Source organism: Hyla sarda, chromosome 1, assembly GCF_029499605.1.
Source record: "Hyla sarda isolate aHylSar1 chromosome 1, aHylSar1.hap1, whole genome shotgun sequence".
Classification (NCBI taxonomy): Eukaryota; Metazoa; Chordata; class Amphibia; order Anura; family Hylidae; genus Hyla; species Hyla sarda.
In genome coordinates this window covers 274,985,596-275,007,512 of record NC_079189.1, presented here as the reverse complement: position 1 = coordinate 275,007,512, position 21,917 = coordinate 274,985,596, and the positions used below count along the sequence as shown (strand labels likewise).

The following is a 21,917-nucleotide window of genomic DNA, read 5'->3' as shown; positions in this document are numbered from 1 at the left end:
AATAAATAATTTTCGGAATCGGAGCAGAAACAGATTAAAATGTCAACTGCACCCGGGATTCCCAGCCAGTCTCCCATGCTGGTACTTACCAGGCCCTAAGCTGGGTAGCAGTCTGCGATCTGACGAGAGCAGGCGCGTTCAGCTTAGGATGGCCGTTGACGGCTTCACACCTTGTATATTGTGGATTTAAGCATCAATAAATATTTTTATTAATCGGAGAGGAAGGCGGCAACAGAGCAAAATGTCAATGGCACCTTGGATTGCCAGCCAGTCTCCCATGCCGGTAACTGCCGGGCAGCAGTCTGCGATCTGAGGAGAGCAGGCACGTTCAGGCTTAGGATGGCCGTTGACAGCTTCACACCCTGTATATTGTGGATTTAAGCATCAATAAATCCTTTTCCGAATCGGAGCGGAAGGCGGCAACAGATTAAAATGTCAACTGCACCCGGGATTCCCAGCCAGTCTCCCATGCTGGTACTTACCAGGCCCTAAGCTGGGTAGCAGTCTGCAATCTGAAGAGAGCAGGAGCGTTCAGCTTAGGATGGCCATTGACAGCTTCACACTTTGTATACTGTGGATTTAAGCATCAATAAAAAAAATTCGGAATCGGAGCAGAAACAGAGCAAAATGTCAACTGCACCCGGTATTCCCAGCCAGTCTCCTATGCTGGTACTTACCAGGCCCGAAGCTGGGTAGCAGTCTGCGATCTGACGAGAACAGGCGCATTCAGCTTAGGATTGCCGTAGACATCTTCACACCCTGTATACTGTGGATTTAAGCATCAATAAATCCTTTTCGGAATCGGAGCGTAAGGCGGCAACAGAGCAAAATGTCAACGGCAGCCGGGATTCCCAGCCAGTGTCCCATGCCGGTACTTTCCGGGCCCTAAGATCTGTACCAGTCTGCGATCTGACGAGAGCAGGTGCGTTAAGCTTAGGATGGCCGTCGACAGCTTCACACCTTGTATACTGTGGATTTAAGCATCAATAAATTCTTTTCGGAATCGGAGCGGAGGGAAGCAATAGAGCAAAATGTCAACGGCACCTGGGATTCCCAGCCAGTCTCCCATGCCAGTACTTACCGGGCCCTAAGCTAGGTAGCAGTCTGCGATCTGACGAGAGCAGGCGCGTTCAGCTTAGGATGGCCATTGACAGCTTCATGCTTTTTATACTGTGCATTTAAGCATCAATAAATCCTTTTCGGAATCGGAGAGGAAGGCGGCAACAGAGCAAAATGTCGATAGCACCTTGGATTGCCAGCCAGTCTCCCATGAACGTACTTGCCGGGCAGCAGTCTGCGATCTGACAAGAACAGGCACAATCAGCTTAGGATAGCCGTAGACGGCTTCACACCCTGTATGCTGTGGATTTAAGCATCAATAAATCCTTTTCGGAATCGGAACGGAAGGCGGCAACAGAGCAAAATGTCAACGGCAGCCAGGATTCCCAGCCAGTGTCCCATGCCGGTACTTACCGGGCCCTAAGATCTGTACCAGTCTGCGATCTGACGAGAGCAGGCGCGTTAAGCTTAGGATGGTCGTCGACAGCTTCACACCTTGTATACTGTGGATTTAAGCATCAATAAATTATTTTCGGAATCGGAGCGGAAGGCAGCAATAGAGCAAAATGTCAACGGTGACCGGGATTCCCAGCCAGTCTCCCATGCCAGTACTTACCGGGCCCTATGCTGGGTAGCAGTCTGCAATCTGACGAGAGCAGGCGCGCTCAGCTTAGCATGGCCATTGCCAGCTTCATGCTTTTTATACTGTGCATTTAAGCATCAATAAATCCTTTTCGGAATCGGAACGGAAGGCGGCAACAGAGCAAAATGTCAACTGCACCCGGGATTCCCAGCCAGTCTCACATGCCGGTACTTACTGGGCCCTAAGCTGGGTTGCAGTCTGCGATCTGACGAGAGCAGGCGCGTTCAGCTTAGGATGGCAGTTGACATCTTCCCACCTTGTATATTGTGGATTTAAGCATCAATAAATATTTTTTTAATCGGAGAAGAAGGCGGCAACAGAGCAAAATGTCAATGGCACCTTGGATTGCCAGCCAGTCTCCCATGCCGGTAACTGCCGGGCAGCAGTCTGCGATCTGAGGAGAGCAGGCGCGTTCAGGCTTAGGATGGCTGTTGACAGCTTCACACCCTGTATATTGTGGATTTAAGCATCAATAAATCCTTTTCCGAATCGGAGCGGAAGGCGGCAACAGATTAAAATGTCAACTGCACCCGGGATTCCCAGCCAGTCTCCCATGCTAGTACTTACCAGGACCTAAGCTGGGTAGCAGTCTGCGATCTGACGAGAGCAGGCGCGTTCAGTTTAGGATGGCCGTTGACAGCTTCACACTTTGTATACTGTGGATTTAAGCATCAATAAATAATTTTCGGAATCGGAGCAGAAACAGAGCAAAATGTCAACTGCACCCGGGATTCCCAGCCAGTCTCCCTTGCTGGTACTTACCAGGCCCGAAGCTGGGTAGCAGTCTGCGATCTGACGAGAACAGGCGCGTTCAGCTTAGGATGGCCGTTGACAGCTTCTTGCCCTTTATACTGTGCATTAAGGCATCAATAAATCCTTTTCGGAATTGGAACGGAAGGCGGCAACAGAGCAAAATGTCAACGGCAGCCGGGATTCCCAGCCAGTGTCCCATGCCGGTACTTACCGGGCCCTAAGATCTGTACCAGTCTGCGATCTGACGAGAGCAGGCGCGTTCAGCTTAGGATGGCCTTTGACAGCTTCACACTTTGTATACTGTGCATTTAAGCATCAATAAATCCTTTTCGGAATCGGAACGGAAGGCGGCAACAGAGCAAAATGTCAACGGCAGCCGGGATTCCCAGCCAGTGTCCCATGCCGGTACTTACCGGGCCCTAAGATCTGTACCAGTCTGCGATCTGACGAGAGCAGGCGCGTTAAGCTTAGGATGGCCGTCGACAGCTTCACACCTTGTATACTGTGGATTTAAGCATCAATAAATTATTTTCAGAATCGGAGCGGAAGGCGGCAACAGAGCAAAATGTCAACTGCACCCGGGATTCCCAGCCAGTCTCCCATGCCGGTACTTACTGGGCCCTAAGCTGGGTAGCAGTCTGCGATCTGACGAGAGCAGGCGCGTTCAGCTTAGAATGGCCGTTGACATCTTCACACCTTGTATATTGTGGATTTAAGCATCAATAAATATTTTTTTCATCGGAGAGGAAGGCGGCAACAGAGCAAAATGTCAATGGCACCTTGGATTGCCAGCCAGTCTCCCATGCCGGTAACTGCCGGGCAGCAGTCTGCGATCTGAGAAGAGCAGGCACGTTCAGGCTTAGGATGGCTGTTGACAGCTTCACACCCTGTATATTGTGGATTTAAGCATCAATAAATCCTTTTCCGAATCGGAGGGGAAGGCGGCAACAGATTAAAATGTCAACTGCACCCTGGATTCCCAGCCAGTCTCCCATGCTGGTACTTACCAGGCTCTAAGCTGGGTAGCAGTCTGCAATCTGACGAAAGCAGGCGCGTTCAGCTTAGGATGGCTGTTGACAGCTTCACACTTTGTATACTGTGGATTTAAGCATCAATAAATAATTTTCGGAATCGGAGCAGAAACAGAGCAAAATGTACACTGCACCCGGGATTCCCAGCCAGTCTCCCATGCTGGTACTTACCAGGCCCGAAGCTGGGTAGCAGTCTGCGATCTGACGAGAACAGGCGCATTCAGCTTAGGATGGCCGTAGACATCTTCACACCCTGTATACTGTGGATTTAAGCATCAATAAATCCTTTTCGGAATCGGAGTGTAAGGCGGCAACAGAGCAAAATGTCAACGACACCTGGGATTCCCAGCCAGTCTCCCATGCTGGTACTTACCGGGCCCTAAGCTGGGTAGCAGTCTGCGATCTGACGAGAGCAGGCGCGTTCAGCTTAGGATGGCCGTTGACAGCTTCATGCCCTTTATACTGTGCATTTAAGCATCAATAAATCCTTTTCCGAATCGGAGCGGAAGGCGGCAACAGATTAAAATGTCAACTGCACCCGGGATTCCCAGCCAGTCTCCCATTCTGGTACTTACAGGCCCTAAGCTGGGTAGCAGTCTGCGATCTGACGAGAGCAGGCGCGTTCAGCTTAGGATGGCCGTTGACAGCTTCACGCCTTGTATATTGTGGATTTAAGCATCAATAAATATTTTTATTAATCGGAGAGGGAGGCAGCAACAGAGCAAAATGTCAATGGCACCTTGGATTGCCAGGCAGTCTCCCATGCCGGTAACTGCCGGGCAGCAGTCTGCGATCTGAGGAGAGCAGGCACGTTCAGGCTTAGGATGGCCGTTGACAGCTTCACACCCTGTATATTGTGGATTTAAGCATCAATAAATCCTTTTCCGAATCGGAGCGGAAGGCGGCAACAGATTAAAATGTCAACTGCACCCGGGATTCCCAGCCAGTCTCCCATGCTAGTACTTACCAGGACCTAAGCTGGGTAGCAGTCTGCGATCTGACGAGAGCAGGCGCGTTCAGCTTAGGATGGCCGTTGACAGCTTCACACTTTGTATACTGTGGATTTAAGCATCAATAAATAATTTTCGGAATCGGAGCAGAAACAGAGCAAAATGTCAACTGCACCCGGGATTCCCAGCCAGTCTCCCTTGCTGGTACTTACCAGGCCCGAAGCTGGGTAGCTGTCTGCAATCTGACGAGAACAGGCGCGTTCAGCTTAGGATGGCCGTTGACAGCTTCTTGCCCTTTATACTGTGCATTTAGGCATCAATAAATCCTTTTCGGAATTGGAACGGAAGGCGGCAACAGAGCAAAATGTCAACGGCAGCCGGGATTCCCAGCCAGTGTCCCATGCCGGTACTTACCGGGCCCTAAGATCTGTACCAGTCCGCGATCTGACGAGAGCAGGCGCGTTAAGCTTAGGATGGCCGTCGACAGCTTCACACCTTGTATACTGTGGATTTAAGCATCAATAAATTATTTTCGGAATCGGAGCGGAAGGCAGCAATAGAGCAAAATATCAACGGCACCCGGGATTCCCAGCCAGTCTCCCATGCCAGTACTTACCGGGCCCTAAGCTGGGTAGCAGTCTGCGATCTGACGAGAGCAGGCGCGTTCAGCTTAGGATGGCCGTTGACATCTTCACGCCTTGTATACTGTGGATTTAAGCATCAATAAATATTTTTTTTTAATCGGCGAGGAAGGCGGCAACAGATCAAAATGTCAATAGCACCTTGGATTGCCATCCAGTCTCCCATGCCCGTACTTGCCGGGCAGCAGTCTGCGATCTGACAAGAACAGGCGCATTCAGCTTAGGATAGCCGTAGACGGCTTCACACCCTGTATATTGTGGATTTAAGCATCAATAAATCCTTTTCGGAATCGGAGCAAAATGTCTACAGAGCTACAGAGCAAAATGTCAACAACACCTGAGATTCCCAGCCAGTCTCCCATGCTGGTACCTACCGGGCCCTAAGCTGGGTAGCAGTCTGCGATCTGACGAGAGCAGGCGCGTTCAGCTTAGGATGGCCGTTGACAGCTTCACACTTTGTATACTGTGCATTTAAGCATCAATAAATCCTTTTCGGAATCGGAACGGAAGGCGGCAACAGAGCAAAATGTCAACGGCAGCCGGGATTCCCAGCCAGTGTCCCATGCCGGTACTTACCGGGCCCTAAGATCTGTACCAGTCTGCGATCTGACGAGAGCAGGCGCGTTAAGCTTAGGATGGCCGTCGACAGCTTCACACCTTGTATACTGTGGATTTAAGCATCAATAAATTCTTTTCGGAATCGGAGCGGAAGGCGGCAACAGAGCAAAATGTCAACTGCACCCGGGATTCCCAGCCAGTCTCCCATGCCGGTACTTACTGGGCCCTAAGCTGGGTAGCAGTCTGCAATCTGGCGAGAGCAGGCGCGTTCAGCTTAGGATGGCCGTTGACATCTTCACGCCTTGTATATTGTGGATTTAAGCATCAATAAATATTTTTTTCATCGGAGAGAAAGGCGGCAACAGAGCAAAATGTCAATGGCACCTTGGATTGCCAGCCAGTCTCCCATGCCGGTAACTGCCGGGCAGCAGTCTGCGATCTGAGGAGAGCAGGCACGTTCAGGCTTAGGATGGCTGTTGACAGCTTCACACCCTGTATATTGTGGATTTAAGCATCAATAAATCCTTTTCCGAATCGGAGGGGAAGGCGGCAACAGATTAAAATGTCAACTGCACCCGGGATTCCCAGCCAGTCTCCCATGCTGGTACTTACCAGGCTCTAAGCTGGGTAGCAGTCTGCGATTTGACGAAAGCAGGCGCGTTCAGCTTAGGATGGCCGTTGACAGCTTCACACTTTGTATACTGTGGATTTAAGCATCAATAAATAATTTTCGGAATCGGAGCAGAAACAGAGCAAAATGTCAACTGCACCCGGGATTCCCAGCCAGTCTCCCATGCTGGTACTTACCAGGCCCGAAGCTGGGTAGCAGTCTGCGATCTGATGAGAACAGGCGCATTCAGCTTAGGATGGCCGTAGACATCTTCACACCCTGTATACTGTGGATTTAAGCATCAATAAATCCTTTTCGGAATCGGAGCGTAAGGCGGCAACAGAGCAAAATGTCAACGACACCTGGGATTCCCAGCCAGTCTCCCATGCTGGTACTTACCGGGCCCTAAGCTGGGTAGCAGTCTGCGATCTGACGAGAGCAGGCGCGTTCAGCTTAGGATGGCGGTTGACAGCTTCATGCCCTTTATACTGTGCATTTAAGCATCAATAAATCCTTTTCCGAATCGGAGCGGAAGGCGGCAACAGATTAAAATGTCAACTGCACCCGGGATTCTCAGCCAGTCTCCCATGCTGGTACTTACCAGGCCCTAAGCTGGGTAGCAGTCTGCGATCTGACGAGAGCAGGCGCGTTCAGCTTAGGACGGCCGTTGACAGCTTCACGCCTTGTATATTGTGGATTTAAGCATCAATAAATATTTTTATTAATCGGAGAGGAAGGCGGCAACAGAGCAAAATGTTAATGGCACCTTGGATTGCCAGCTAGTCTCCCATGCCGGTAACTGCCGGGCAGCAGTCTGCGATCTGAGGAGAGCAGGCACGTTCAGGCTAAGGATGGCCGTTGACAGCTTCACACCCTGTATATTGTGGATTTAAGCATCAATAAATCCTTTTCCGAATCGGAGCGGAAGGCGGCAACAGATTAAAATGACAACTGCACCCGGGATTCCCAGCCAGTCTCCCATGCTGGTACTTACCAGGCCCTAAGCTGGGTAGCAGTCTGCGATCTGATGAGAGCAGGCGCGTTCAGCTTAGGATGGCCATTGACAGCTTCACACTTTGTATACTGTGGATTTAAGCATCAATAAAAAAAATTCGGAATCGGAGCAGAAACAGAGCAAAATGTCAACTGCACCCGGTAATCCCAGCCAGTCTCCTATGCTGGTATTTACCAGGCCCGAAGCTGGGTAGCAGTCTGCGATCTGACGAGAACAGGCGCATTCAGCTTAGGATGGCCGTAGACATCTTCACATCCTGTATACTGTGGATTTAAGCATCAATAAATCCTTTTCGGAATCGGAGCGGAAGGCGGCAACAGAGCAAAATGTCAACGACACCTGGGATTCCCAGCCAGTCTCCCATGCTGGTACTTACCGGGCCCTAAGCTGGGTAGCAGTCTGCGATCTGTCGAGAGCAGGCGCGTTCAGCTTAGGATGGCCGTTGACAGCTTCTCGCCCTTTATACTGTGCATTTAGGCATCAATAAATCCTTTTCGGAATTGGAATGGAAGGCGGCAACAGAGCAAAATGTCAACGGCAGCCGGGATTCCCAGCCAGTGTCCCATGCCGGTACTTACCGGGCCCTAAGATCTGTACCAGTCTGCGATCTGACGAGAGCAGGCGCGTTAAGCTTAGGATGGCCGTCGACAGCTTCACACCTTGTATACTGTGGATTTAAGCATCAATAAATTATTTTCGGAATCGGAGCGGAAGGCAGCAATAGAGCAAAATGTCAACGGCAACCGGGATTCCCAGCCAGTCTCCCATGCCAGTACTTACCGGGCCCTAAGTTGGGTAGCAGTCTGCGATCTGACAAGAACAGGCGCGTTCAGCTTAGGATGGCCGTTGACAGCTTCTTGATTTTTATATTGTGCATTTAAGCATCAATATATCCTTTTCGGAATCGGAACGGAAGGCGGCAACAGAGCAAAATGTCAACTGCACCCGGGATTCCCAGCCAGTCTCCCATGCTGGTACTTACCGGGCCCTAAGCTGGGTAGCAGTCTGCGATCTGACGAGAGCAGGCGCGTTCAGCTTAGGATGGCCGTTGACAGCTTCTCGCCCTTTATACTGTGCATTTAGGCATCAATAAATCCTTTTCGGAATCGGAACGGAAGGCGGCAACAGAGCAAAATGTCAACGGCAGCCGGGATTCCCAGCCAGTCTCCCATGCTGGTACTTACCAGGCCCTAAGCTGGGTATCAGTCTGCGATCTGTCGAGAGCAGGCGCGTTCAGCTTAGGATGGCCGTTGACAGCTTCACATTTTGTATACTGTGCATTTAAGCATCATTAAATCCTTTGCGGAATCGGAACGGAAGGCGGCAACAGAGCAAAATGTCAACGGCAGCCGGGATTCCCAGCCAGTGTCCCATGCCGCTACTTACCGGGCCCTAAGATCTGTACCAGTCTGCGATCTGACGAGAGCAGGCGAGTTAAGCTTAGGATGGCCGTCGACAGCTTCACACCTTGTATACTGTGGATTTAAGCATCAATAAATTCTTTTCGGAATCGGAGCGGAAGGCAGCAATAGAGCAAAATGTCAACGGCAACCGGGATTCCCAGCCAGTCTCCCATGCCAGTACCTACCGAGCCCTAAGCTAGAGCAGTCTGCGATCTGACGAGAGCAGGCGCGTTCAGCTTAGGATGGCCATTGAAAGCTTCATGCTTTTTATACTGTGCATTTAAGCATCAATAAATCCTTTTCGGAATCGGAGCGGAAGGCGGCAACAGATTAAAATGTCAACTGCACCCGGGATTCCCAGCCAGTCTCCCATGCTGGAACTTACTGTGCCCTTAGCTGGGTAGCAGTCTGCGATCTGACGAGAGCAGGCGCGTTCAGCTTAGGATGGCCATTGACAGCTTCATGCTTTTTATACTGTGCATTTAAGCATCAATAAATCCTTTTCGGAATCGGAGCGTAAGGCGGCAACAGAGCAAAATGTCAACGGCAACCGGGATTCCCAGCCAGTCTCCCATGCCAGTACTTACCGGGCCCTAAGCTAGGTAGCAGTCTGCGATCTGACGAAAGCAGGCGCGTTCAGCTTAGGATGGCCATTGACAGCTTCATGCTTTTTATACTGTGCATTTAAGCATCAATAAACCCTTTTCGGAATCGGAACGGAAGGTGGCAACAGAGCAAAATGTCAACTGCACCCGGGATTCCCAGCAAGTCTCCCATGCCGGTACTTACTGGGCCCTAAGCTGGGTTGCAGTCTGCGATCTGACGAGAGCAGGCGCGTTCAGCTTAGGATGGCCGTTGACATCTTCACGCCTTGTATATTGTGAATTTAAGCATCAATAAATATTTTTATTAATCGGAGAGGAAGGCGGCAACAGAGCAAAATGTCAAAGGCACCTTGGATTGCCAGCCAGTCTCCCATGCCGGTAACTGCCGGGCAGTAGTCTGCGATCTGAGGAGAGCAGGCACGTTCAGGCTTAGGATGGCCGTTGACAGCTTCACACCCTGTGTATTGTGGATTTAAGCATCAATAAATCCTTTTCGGAATCGGAACGGAAGGCGGCAACAGAGCAAAATGTCAACGGCAGCCGGGATTCCCAGCCAGTGTCCCATGCCGGTACTTACCGGGCCCTAATATCTGTACCAGTCTGCGATCTGACGAGAGCAGGCGCGTTAAGCTTAGGATGGCCGTCGACAGCTTCACACCTTGTATACTGTGGATTTAAGCATCAATAAATTATTTTCGGAATCGGAGCGGAAGGCAGCAATAGAGCAAAATGTCAACAGCAACCGGGATTCCCAGCCAGTCTCCCATGCCAGTACTTACCGGGCCCTAAGCTAGGTAGCAGTCTGCAATCTGACGAAAGCAGGCGCGTTCAGCTTAGGATGGCCATTGACAGCTTCATGATTTTTATACTGTGCATTTAAGCATCAATAAATCCTTTTCGAAATCGGAACGGAAGGCGGCAACAGAGCAAAATGTCAACTGCACCCGGGATTCCCAGCCAGTCTCCCATGCCGGTACTTACTGGGCCCTAAACTGGGGAGCAGTCTGCGATCTGACGAGAGCAGGCGCGTTCAGCTTAGGATGGCCATTGACAGCTTCATGCTTTTTATACTGTGCATTTAAGCATCAATAAATCCTTTTCGGAATCGGAACTTAAGGCGGCAACAGAGCATAATGTCAACTGCACCCGGGATTCCCAGCCAGTCTCCCATGCCAGTACTTACTGGGCCCTAAGCTGGGTAGCAGTCTGCGATCTGACGAGAGCAGGCGCATTCATCTTAGGATGGCCGTTGACATCTTCACACCTTGTATATTGTGAATTTAAGCATCAATAAATATTTTTATTAATCGGAGAGGAAGGCGGCAACAGAGCAAAATGTCAATGGCACCTTGGATTGCCAGCCAGTCTCCCATGCCGGTAACTGCCGGGCAGTAGTCTGCGATCTAAAGAGAGAGCAGGCACGTTCAGGCTTAGGATGGCCGTTGACAGCATGACCCCCTTTATATTGTGGATTTAAGCATCAATAAATAATTTTCCGAATCGAAGCGGAAGGCGGCAACAGATTAAAATGTCAACTGCACCTGGGATTCCCAGCCAGTCTCCCATGCTGGCACTTACCAGGCCCTAAGCTGGGTAGCAGTCTGCAATCTGACGAGAGCAGGCGCGTTCAGCTTAGGATGGCCGTTGACAGCTTCACACTTTGTATACTGTGCATTTAAGCATCAATAAATCCATTTCGGAATTGGAACGGAAGGCGGCAACAGAGCAAAATGTCAACGACACCTGGGATTCCCAGCCAGTCTCCCATGCTGGTACTTACCGGGCCCTAAGCTGGGTAGCAGTCTGCGATCTGACGAGAGCAGGCGCGTTCAGCTTAGGATGGCCGTTGACAGCTTCTTGATTTTTATATTGTGCATTTAAAGATCAATATATCCTTTTCGGAATCGGAACGGAAGGCGGCAACAGAGCAAAATGTCAACTGCACCCGGGATTCCCAGCCAGTCTCCCATGCTGGTAATTACCGGGCCCTAAGCTGGGTAGCAGTCTGCGATCTGACGAGAGCAGGCGCGTTCAGCTTAGGATGGCCGTTGACAGCTTCTCGCCCTTTATACTGTGCATTTAGGCATCAATAAATCCTTTTCGGAATCGGAACGGAAGGCGGCAACAGAGCAAAATTTCAACGGCAGCCGGGATTCCCAGCCAGTGTCCCATGCCGGTACTTACCGGGCCCTAAGATCTGTACCAGTCTGCGATCTGACGAGAGCAGGCGAGTGAAGCTTAGGATGGCCGTCGACAGCTTCACACCTTGTATACTGTGGATTTAAGCATCAATAAATTCTTTTCGGAATCAGAGCGGAAGGCAGCAATAGAGCAAAATGTCAACGGCAACCGGGATTCCCAGCCAGTCTCCCATGCCAGTACCTACCGAGCCCTAAGCTAGAGCAGTCTGCGATCTGACGAGAGCAGGCGCGTTCAGCTTAGGATGGCCATTGAAAGCTTCATGCTTTTTATACTGTGCATTTAAGCATCAATAAATTCTTTTCGGAATCGGTGCGGAAGGCGGCAACAGATTAAAATGTCAACTGCACCCGGGATTCCCAGCCAGTCTCCCATGCTGGTACTTACTGTGCCCTTAGCTGGGTAGCAGTCTGCGATCTGACGAGAGCAGGCGCGTTCAGCTTAGGATGGCCATTGACAGCTTCATGCTTTTTATACTGTGCATTTAAGCATCAATAAATCCTTTTCAGAATCGGAACGGAAGGCGGCAACAGAGCATAATGTAAACTGCACCCGGGATTCCCAGCCAGTCTCCCATGCCGGTAATTACTGGGCCCTAAGCTGGGTGACGGTCTGTGATCTGACGAGAGCAAGCGCGTTCAGCTTAGGATGGCCGTTGACATCTTCACGCCTTGTATATTGTGGATTTAAGCATCAATAAATATTTTTATTAATCGGAGAGGAAGGCGGCAACAGAGCAAAATGTCAATGGCACCTTGAATTGCCAGCCAGTCTCCAATGCTGGTAACTGCCGGGCAGCAGTCTGCGATCTGAGGAGAGCAGGCGCGTTCAGCTTAGGATGGCCGTTGACAGCTTCACGCTTTGTATACTGTGGATTTAAGCATCAATAAATAATTTTCGGAATCGGAGCAGAAACAGAGCAAAATGTCAACAGCACCCGGGATACCCAGCCAGTCTCCCATGCTGGTACTTACCAGGCCCGAAGCTGGGTAGCAGTCTGCGATCTGACGAGAACAGGCGCATTCAGCTTAACATGGCCGCAGACATCTTCACACCCTGTATACTGTGGATTTAAGCATCAATAAATCCTTTTCGGAATCGGAGAGTAAGGCGGCAACAGAGCAAAATGTCAACGACACCTGGGATTCCCAGCCAGTCTCCCATGCTGGTACTTACCGGGCTCTAAGCTGGGTAGCAGTCTGCGATCTGACGAGAGCAGGCACGTTCAGCTTAGGATGGCCGTTGACAGCTTCTCGCACTTTATACTGTGCATTTAAGCATCAATAAATCCTTTTCGGAATCGGAACGGAAGGCGGCAACAGAGCAAAATGTCAACGGCAGCCGGGATTCCCAACCAGTGTCCCATGCCGGTACTTACCGTGCCCTAAGATCTGTACCAGTCTGCGATCTGACAATAGCAGGCACGTTAAGCTTAGGATGGCCGTCGACAGCTTCACACCTTGTATACTGTGGATTTAAGCATCAATAAATTATTTTCGGAATCGGAGCGGAAGGCAGCAATAGAGCAAAATGTCAACGGCACCCGGGATTCCCAGCCAGTCTCCCATGCCAGTACTTACCGGGCCCTAAGCTGGGTAGCAGTCTGCGATCTGACGAGAGCAGGCGCGTTCAGCTTAGGATGGCCATTGACAGCTTCATGCTTTTTATACTGTGCATTTAAGCATCAATAAATCCTTTTCGGAATGGGAGAGGAAGGCGGCAACAGAGCAAAATGTCAATAGCACCCTGAATTGCCAGCCAGTCTCCGATCTGACAAGAACAGGCACATTCAGCTTAGGATAGCCGTAGACGGCTTCACACTTTGTATACTGTGGATTTAAGCATCAATAAATAATTTTCGGAATCGGAGAAGAAACAGAGCAAAATGACAACTGCGCACGGGATTCCCAGCCAGTCTCCCATGCTGGTACTTACCAGGCCCGAAGCTGGGAAGCAGTCTGCGATCTGACGAGAACAGGCGCATTCAGCTTAGGATGGCCGTAGACATCTTCACACCCTGTATACTGTGGATTTAAGCATCAATAAATCCTTTTCGGAATCGAAGCGGAAGGCGGCTACAGAGCAAAATGTCAACAACACCTGGGATTCCCAGCCAGTCTCCCATGCTGGTACTTACCGGGCCCTAAGCTGGGTAGCAGTCTGCGATCTGACGAGAGCAGGCGCGTTCAGCTTAGGATGGCCGTTGACAGCTTCACACTTTGTATACTGTGGATTTAAGCATCAATAAATAATTTTCGGAATCGGAGCAGAAACAGAGCAAAATGTCAACGGGGATTCCCAGCCAGTCTCCCATGCTGGTACTTACCTGGCCCTAAGCTGGGTAGCAGTCTGCGATCTGACGAGAGCAGGCGCGTTCAGCTTAGGATGGCCGTTGACAGCTTCTCGCCCTTAATACTGTGCATTTAAGCATCAATAAATCCTTTTCGGAATCGGAACGGAAGGCGGCAACAGAGCAAAATGTCAACGGCAGCCGGGATTCCCAGCCAGTGTCTCATGCCGGTACTTACCGGGCCCTAAGATCTGTACCAGTCTGCGATCTGACGAGAGCAGGCGCGTTAAGCTTAGGATGGCCGTCGACAGCTTCACACCTTGTATACTGTGGATTTAAGCATCAATAAATTCTTTTCGGAATCGGAGCGGAAGGCGGCAACAGAGCAAAATGTCAACTGCACCCGGGATTCCCAGCCAGTCTCCCATGCCAGTACTTACCGGGCCCTAAGCTGGGTAGCCGTCTGCGATCTGACGAGTGCAGGCGCGTTCAGCTGAGCATGGCCATTGACAGCTTCATGCTTTTTATACTGTGTATTTAAGCATCAATAAATCCTTTTCGGAATCGGAGAGGAAGGCGGCAACAGAGCAAAATGTCAACAGCACCTTGGATTGCCAGCCAGTCTCCCATGCTGGTACTTACCGGGCCTAAGCTGGGTAGCAGTCTGTGATCTGACGAGAGCAGGCGCGTTCAGCTTAGGATGGCCGTTGACAGCTTCACGCCCTTTATACTGTTCATTTAAGCCTCAGTAAATCATTTTCCGAATCGGAGCGGAAGGCGGCAACAGAGCAAAATGTCTACTGCACCCGGGATTCCCAGCCAGTCTCCCATGCCGGTACTTACTGGACCCTAAGCTGGGTAGCAGTCTGCGATCTGACGAGAGCAGGCGCGTTCAGCTTAGGATGGCCGTTGACATCTTTATGCCTTGTATATTGTGGATTTAAGCATCAATAAATATTTTTATTAATCGGAGAAGAAGGCGGCAACAGAGCAAAATGTCAATGGCACCTTGGATTGCCAGCCAGTCTCCCATGCCGGTATCTGCCGGGCAGCAGTCTGCGATCTGAGGAGAGCAGGCACGTTCAGGCTTAGGATGGCCGTTGACAGCTTCACACCCTATATATTGTGGATTAAAGCATCAATAGATCCTTTTCCGAATTGGATGGGAAGGCGGCAACAGATTAAAAGGTCAACTGCACCCGGGATTCCCAGCCAGTCTCCCATGCCGGTACTTACCAGGCCCGAAGCTGGGAAGCAGTCTGCGATCTGACGAGAACAGGCGCATTCAGCTTAGGATGGCCGTAGACATCTTCACACCCTGTATTTTGTGGATTTAAGCATCAATAAATCCTTTTCGGAATCGGAGCGGAAGGCGGCAACAGAACAAAATGTCAACGACACCTGGGATTCCCAGCCAGTCTCCCATGCTGGTACTTACCGGGCCCTAAGCTGAGTAGCAGTCTGCGATCTGACGAGAGCAGGCGCGTTCAGCTTAGGATGGCCGTTGACAGCTTCTCGCCCTTTATACTGTGCATTTAAGCATCAACAAATCCTTTTCGGAATCGGAACGGAAGGCGGCAACAGAGCAAAATGTCAACGGTAGCCGGGATTCCCAGCCAGTGTCTCATGCCGGTACTTACCGGGCCCTAAGATCTGTACCAGTCTGCGATCTGACGAGAGCAGGCGCGTTAAGCTTAGGATGGCCGTCGACAGCTTCACACCTTGTATACTGTGCATTTAAGCATCAATAAATTATTTTCGGAATCAGGGCGGAAGGCAGCAATAGAGCAAAATGTCAACGGCACCCGGGATTCCCAGCCAGTCTCCCATGCCAGTACTTACCGGGCCCTAAGCTGGGTAGCAGTCTGCGATCTGACGAGAGCAGGCGCGTTCAGCTTAGGATGGCCGTCGACAGCTTCACACCTTGTATACTGTGCATTTAAGCATCAATAAATCCTTTTTGGAAACGGAGAGGAAGGCGGCAACAGAGCAAAATGTCAATAGCACCTTGGATTGCCAGCCAGTCTCCCATGCCTGTACTTGCCAGGCAGGAGTCTGCGATCTGACAAGAACAGGCACATTCAGCTTAGGATAGCCGTACACGGCTTCACACCCTGTATACTGTGGATTTAAGCATCAATAAATCCTTTTCGGAATCGGAGCGGAAGGCGGCTACAGAGCAAAATGTCAACAACACCTGGGATTCCCAGCCAGTCTCCCATGCTGGTACTTACCGGGCCCTAAGCTGGGTAGCAGTCTGCGCTCTGACGAGAGCAGGCGCGTTCAGCTTAGGATGGCCGTTGACAGCTTCACGCCCTGTATATTGTGGATTTAAGCATCAATAAATCCTTTTCCGAATCGGAGCGGAAGGCGGCAACAGATTAAAATGTCAACAACACCTGGGATTCCCAGCCAGTCTCCCATGCTGGTACTTACCGGGCCCTAAGTTGGGTAGCAGTCTGCGATCTGACGAGAGCAGGCGCGTTCAGCTTAGGATGGCCGTTGACAGCTTCACACCCTGTATACTGTGGATTTAAGCATCAATAAATCCTTTTCCGAATCGGAGCGGAAGGCGGCAACAGATTAAAATGTCAACTGCACCCGGGATTCCCAGCCAGTCTCCCATGCTGGTACCTACCAGGCCCTAAGCTGGGTACCAGTCTGCGATCTGACGAGAGCAGGCGCGTTCAGCTTAGGATGGCCGTTGACAGCTTCACACTTTGTATACTGTGCATTTAAGCATCAATAAATTCTTTTCGGAATCGGAGCAAAATGTCTACAGAGCTACATGTCAACAACACCTGACATTCCCAGCCATTCTCCCATGCTGGTACTTACCGGGCCCTAAGCTGGGTAGCAGTCTGCAATCTGACGAGAGCAGGCGCGTTCCGCTTAGGATGGCCGTTGACAGCTTCTTGCTCTTTATACTGTGGATTTAAGCATCAATAAATTCTTTTGGAATCGGAGCGGAAGGCAGTAATAGAGCAAAATGTCAACGGCACCTGGGATTCCCAGCCAGTCTCCCATGCCAGTACTTACTGGGCCCTAAGCTGGGTAGCAGTCTGCGATCTGACGAGAGCAGGCGCGTTCAGCTTAGGATGGCAGTTGACAGCTTCACACTTTGTATACTGTTGATTTAAGCATCAATAAATAATTTTCGGAATCGGAGCAGAAACAGAGCAAAATGTCAACTGCACCCGGGATTCCCAGCCAGTCTCCCATGCTGGTAATTACCAGGCCCGAAGCTGGGTAGCAGTCTGCGATCTGACGAGAACAGGCGCATTCAGCTTAGGATGGCCGTAGACATCTTCACACCCTGTATACTGTGGATTTAAGCATCAATAAATCCTTTTCGGAATCGGAGCGTAAGGCGGCAACAGAGCAAAATGTCAATGACACCTTGGATTGCCAGCCAGTCTCCCATGCCGCTATCTGCCGGGCAGCAGTCTGCGATCTGAGGAGAGCAGGCACGTTCAGGCTTAGGATGGCCGTTGACAGCTTCACACCCTGTATATTGTGGATTTAAGCATCAATAAATCCTTTTTCGAATCGGCGCGGAAGGCGGCAACAGATAAAATTGTCAACTGCACCCGGGATTCCCAGCCAGTCTCCCATGCTGGTACTTACCAGGCCCTAAGCTGGGTAGCAGTCTGCGATCTGACGAGAGCAGGCGCGTTCAGCTTAGGATGTCCGTTGACAGCTTCCCTCTTTGTATACTGTGCATTTAAGCATCAATAAATCCTTTTCGGAATCGGAACCGGAACCGGAACCGGAACGGAAGGCGGCAACAGAGCAAAATGTCAACGGCAGCCGGGATTCCCAGCCAGTGTCCCATGACGGTACTTACCGGGCCCTAAGATCTGTACCAGTCTGCGATCTGACGAGTGCAGGCGCGTCAAGCTTAGGATGGCCGTCGACAGCTTCACACCTTGTATACTGTGGATTTAAGCATCAATAAATTATTTTCAGAATCGGAGCGGAAGGCAGCAATAGAGCAAAATGTCAACAGCACCCGGGATTCCCAGCCAGTCTCCCATGCTGGTACTTACCAGGCCCGAAGCTGGGTAGCAGTCTGCGATCTGACGAGAACAGACGCATTCAGCTTAGGATGGCCGTAGACATCTTCACACCCTGTATACTGTGGATTTAAGCATCAATAAATCCTTTTCGGAATCGGAGCGTAAGGCGGCAACAGAGCAAAATGTCAACTGCACCCGGGATTCCCAGCCAGTCTCCCATGCCAGTACTTACCGGGCTCTAAGCTGGGTAGCAGTCTGCGATCTGACGAGAGCAGGCGCGTTCAGCTTAGGATAGCCATTGACAGCTTCATGCTTTTTATACTGTGCATTTAAGCATCAATAAATCCTTTTCGGAATCGGAGAGGAAGGCGGCAACAGAGCAAAATGTCAATAGCACCTTGGATTGCCAGCCAGTCTCCTATGCCCGTACTTGCCGGGCAGCAGTCTGCGATCTGACAAGAACAGGCACATTCAGCTTAGGATAGCCGTAGATGGCTTCACAGCCTGTATACTGTGGATTTAAGCATCAATAAATCCTTTTCGGAATCGGAGCGGAAGGCGGCTACAGAGCAAAATGTCAACAACACCTGGGATTCCCAGCCAGTCTCCCATGCTGGTACTTACCGGGCCCTAAGCTGGGTAGCAGTCTGCGTTCTGACGAGAGAAGGCGCGTTCAGCTTAGGATGGCCGTTGACAGCTTCACGTCCTTTATACTGTGCATTTAAGCATCAATAAATCCTTTTCCGAATCAGAGCGGAAGGCGGCAACAGATTAAAACGTCAACTGCACCCGGGATTCCCAGCCAGTCTCCCATGCTGGTACTTACCAGGCCCTAAGCTGGGTAGCAGTCTGCAATCTGACGAGAGCAGGCGCGTTCAGCTTAGGATGGCCGTTGACAGCTTCACACTTTGTATACTGTGGATTTAAGCATCAATTAATATTTTTATTAATCGGAGAGGAAGGCGGCAACAGAGCAAAATGTCAATGGCACCTTGGATTGCCAGCCAGTCTCCCACGCCGGTATCTGCCGGGCAGCAGTCTGCGATCTGAGGAGAGCAGACACGTTCAGCTTAGGATGGCCGTTGACAGCTTCACACCCTGTATATTGTGGATTTAAGCATCAATAAATCCTTTTCCGAATCGGAGCGGAAGGCGGCAACAGATTAAAATGTCAACTGCACCCGGGATTCCAGCCAGTCTACCATGCTGGTACTTACCAGGCCCTACGCTGGGTATCAGTCTGCGATCTGACGAGAGCAGGCGCGTTCAGCTTAGGATGGCCGTTGACAGCTTCACACCCTGTATACTGTGCATTTAAGCATCAATAAATCCTTTTCGGAATCGGAACGGAAGGCGGCAACAGAACAAAATGTCAACTGCACCCGGGATTCCCAGCCAGTCTCCCATGCCGGTACTTACTGGGCCCTAAGCTGGGTAGCAGTCTGCGATCTGACGAGAGCAGGCGCGTTCAGCTTAGGATGGCCATTGACAGCTTCATGCTTTTTTGACTGTGCATTTAAGCATCAATAAATCCATTTCGGAATCAGAACGGAGGCCGGCAACAGAGCATAATGTCAACTGCACCCGGGATTCCCAGCGAGTCTCCCATGCCGGTTCTTACTGGGCCCTAAGCTGGGTAGCAGTCTGCGATCTGACGAGAGGAGGCGCGTTCAGCTTAGGATGGCCGTTGACATCTTCCTGCCTTGTATTTTGTGAATTTAAGCATCAATAAATATTTTTATTAATCGGAGAGAAAGGCGGCAACAGAGCAAAATGTCAATGGCACCTTGGATTGTCAGCCAGTCTCCCATGCCGGTAACTGCCAGGCAGTAGTCTGCGATCTGAGGAGAGCAGGCACGTTCAGGCTTAGGATGGCCGTTGACAGCTTCACACCCTGTGTATTGTGGATTTAAGCATCAATAAATCCTTTTCGGAATCGGAACGGAAGGCGGCAACAGAGCAAAATGTCAACGGCAGCAGGGATTCCCAGCCAGTGTCCCATGCCGGTACTTACCGGGCCCTAAGATCTGTACCAGTCTGCGATCTGACGAGAGCAGGCGCGTTAAACTTAGGATGGCCGTCGACAGCTTCACACCTTGTATACTGTGGATTTAAGCATCAATAAATTATTTTCGGAATCGGAGCGGAAGGCAGCAATAGAGCAAAATGTCAACAGCAACCGGGATTCCCAGCCAGTCTCCCATGCCAGTACTTACCGGGCCCTAAGCTAGGTAGCAGTCTGCGATCTGACAAAAGCAGGCGCGTTCAGCTTAGGATGGCCATTGACAGCTTCATGATTTTTATACTGTGCATTTAAGCAGCAATAAATCCTTTTCGGAATCGGAACGGAAGGCGGCAACAGAGCAAAATGTCAACTGCACCCGGGATTCCCAGCCAGTCTTCCATGCCGGTACTTACTGGGCCCTAAGCTGGGTAGCAGTCTGCGATCTGACGAGAGCAGGCGCGTTCAGCTTAGGATGGCCATTGACAGCTTCATGATTTTTATACTGTGCATTTAAGCAGCAATAAATCCTTTTCGGAATCGGAAAGGAAGGCGGCAACAGAGCAAAATGTCAACTGCACCCGGGATTCCCAGCCAGTCTTCCATGCCGGTACTTACTGGGCCCTAAGCTGGGTAGCAGTCTGCGATCTGACGAGAGCAGGCGCGTTCAGCTTAGGATGGCCATTGACAGCTTCATGATTTTTATACTGTGCATTTAAGCAGCAATAAATCCTTTTCGGAATCGGAAAGGAAGGCGGCAACAGAGCAAAATGTCAATAGCACCTTGGATTGCCAGCCAGTCTCCCATGCCCGTACGTGCCGGGCAGCAGTCTGCGATCTGACAAGAACAGGCACATTCAGCTTAGGATAGCCATAGACGGCTTCACAACCTGTATACTGTGGATTTAAGCATTAATAAATCCTTTTCGGAATCGGAGCGGAAGGCGGCTACAGAGCAAAATGTCAACAACACCTGGGATTCCCAGCCAGTCTCCCATGCTGGTACTTACCGGGCCCTAAGCTGGGTAGCAGTCTGCGTTCTGACGAGAGCAGGCGCGTTCAGCTTAGGATGGCCGTTGACAGCTTCACGCCCTTTATACTGTGCATTTAAGCATCAATAAATCCTTTTCCGAATCGGAGCGGAAGGCGGCAACAGATTAAAATGTCAACTGCACCCGGGATTCCCAGCCAGTCTCCCATGCTGGTACTTACCAGGCCCTAAGCTGGGTAGCAGTCTGCGATCTGACAAGAGCAGGCGCGTTCAGCTTAGGATGGCCGTTGACAGCTTCACACTTTGTATACTGTGGATTTAAGCATCAATAAATATTTTTATTAATCGGAGAGGAAGGCGGCAACAGAGCAAAATGTCAATGGCACCTTGGATTGCCAGCCAGTCTCCCACGCCGGTATCTGCCGGGCAGCAGTCTGCGATCTGAGGAGAGCAGACACGTTCAGCTTAGGATGGCCGTTGACAGCTTCACACCCTGTATATTGTGGATTTAAGCATCAATAAATCCTTTTCCAAATCGGAGCGGAAGGCGGCAACAGATTAAAATGTCAACTGCACCCGGGATTCCAGCCAGTCTCCCATGCTGGTACTTACCAGGCCCTAAGCTGGGTATCAGTCTGCGATCTGACGAGAGCAGGCGCGTTCAGCTTAGGATGGCCGTTGACAGCTTCACACCCTGTATACTGTGCATTTAAGCATCAATAAATCCTTTTTGGAATCGGAACGGAAGGCGGCAACAGAGCAAAATGTCAATGGCACCTTGGATTGCCAGCCAGTCTCCCATGCTGGTAACTGCCGGGCAGTAGTCTGCGATCTGAGGAGAGCAGGCACGTTCAGGCTTAGGATGGCCGTTGACAGCTTCACACCCTGTGTATTGTGGATTTAAGCATCAATAAATCCTTTTCCGAATCGGAGCGGAAGGCGGCAACAGATTAAAATGTCAACTGCACCTGGGATTCCCAGCCAGTCTCCCATGCTGGTACTTACCAGGCCCTAAGCTGGGTAAAAGTCTGCGATCTGACGAGAGCAGGCGCGTTCAGTTTAGGATGGCCATTGACAGCTTCACACTTTGTATACTGTGGATTTAAGCATCAATAAATCATTTTCGGAATCGGAGCAGAAACAGAGCA

At 50.6% G+C, this 21,917-nt stretch overlaps 13 pseudogenes; all 13 read right to left on the bottom strand.

The window, feature by feature from the left end:
* Positions 1-40: 40 nt before the first annotated feature.
* Positions 41-160, bottom strand: LOC130351791 (5S ribosomal RNA; annotated as a pseudogene).
* Positions 161-1,032: 872 nt separating this feature from the next.
* LOC130327297 (5S ribosomal RNA) lies at positions 1,033-1,152 on the bottom strand (annotated as a pseudogene).
* A 2,658-nt stretch (positions 1,153-3,810) lies between these two features.
* Positions 3,811-3,930, bottom strand: LOC130314589 (5S ribosomal RNA; annotated as a pseudogene).
* A 1,073-nt stretch (positions 3,931-5,003) lies between these two features.
* On the bottom strand, positions 5,004-5,123 carry LOC130318083 (5S ribosomal RNA; annotated as a pseudogene).
* Positions 5,124-7,587: 2,464 nt separating this feature from the next.
* Positions 7,588-7,707, bottom strand: LOC130352572 (5S ribosomal RNA; annotated as a pseudogene).
* A 486-nt stretch (positions 7,708-8,193) lies between these two features.
* LOC130352637 (5S ribosomal RNA) lies at positions 8,194-8,313 on the bottom strand (annotated as a pseudogene).
* Positions 8,314-10,999: 2,686 nt separating this feature from the next.
* Positions 11,000-11,119, bottom strand: LOC130314578 (5S ribosomal RNA; annotated as a pseudogene).
* A 1,879-nt stretch (positions 11,120-12,998) lies between these two features.
* LOC130315985 (5S ribosomal RNA) lies at positions 12,999-13,118 on the bottom strand (annotated as a pseudogene).
* A 437-nt stretch (positions 13,119-13,555) lies between these two features.
* LOC130320880 (5S ribosomal RNA) lies at positions 13,556-13,675 on the bottom strand (annotated as a pseudogene).
* A 1,471-nt stretch (positions 13,676-15,146) lies between these two features.
* Positions 15,147-15,266, bottom strand: LOC130353100 (5S ribosomal RNA; annotated as a pseudogene).
* A 284-nt stretch (positions 15,267-15,550) lies between these two features.
* Positions 15,551-15,670, bottom strand: LOC130353134 (5S ribosomal RNA; annotated as a pseudogene).
* Positions 15,671-15,942: 272 nt separating this feature from the next.
* LOC130334837 (5S ribosomal RNA) lies at positions 15,943-16,062 on the bottom strand (annotated as a pseudogene).
* Positions 16,063-20,739: 4,677 nt separating this feature from the next.
* On the bottom strand, positions 20,740-20,859 carry LOC130352888 (5S ribosomal RNA; annotated as a pseudogene).
* Positions 20,860-21,917: the final 1,058 nt, after the last annotated feature.